This window comes from Haliaeetus leucocephalus, unplaced genomic scaffold, assembly GCF_000737465.1.
Source record: "Haliaeetus leucocephalus isolate CR32 unplaced genomic scaffold, Haliaeetus_leucocephalus-4.0 Scaffold173, whole genome shotgun sequence".
NCBI lineage: Eukaryota > Metazoa > Chordata > Aves > Accipitriformes > Accipitridae > Haliaeetus > Haliaeetus leucocephalus.
Window position 1 is genome coordinate 3,576,578 of NW_010972609.1, and position 415 is coordinate 3,576,992.

The window sequence follows — 415 nt, forward strand, 5'->3', positions numbered from 1 at the left end:
CTCACTTGTCCGCTATTTGACCCTCCTCAGGTGATTCTGCGCAGTATGGTCTTTTACATGTTTTGATACATCAGTGCTTGTTAGTGCTCTTATTATCTAAGTTTTCATTAGTGGTGTAGAACCATATGGTTAGTTTAAGCTAAATTATCTACAAGGACGAGAACAAAGGCAGGAGTTCTTATCTTTTCTGGCCCTATCTATTCAAGCAAGGCCTCTACTTGAGCCTTCTCGACAAGATCGTAAATTTATCAAACATTTAATTAAGTTTTGTGATTGTTCATGGTTCCTTCTTGCTCATCACTCCCAAGTACCAGTCTCTGACAGGCTTAATCCTTGACAAACACCAGTCTTTGGTATGTAAAGTTACAGAGAGACAATCATTAAGCAATTAGCAGTTCGTTCTCTATATCACCCT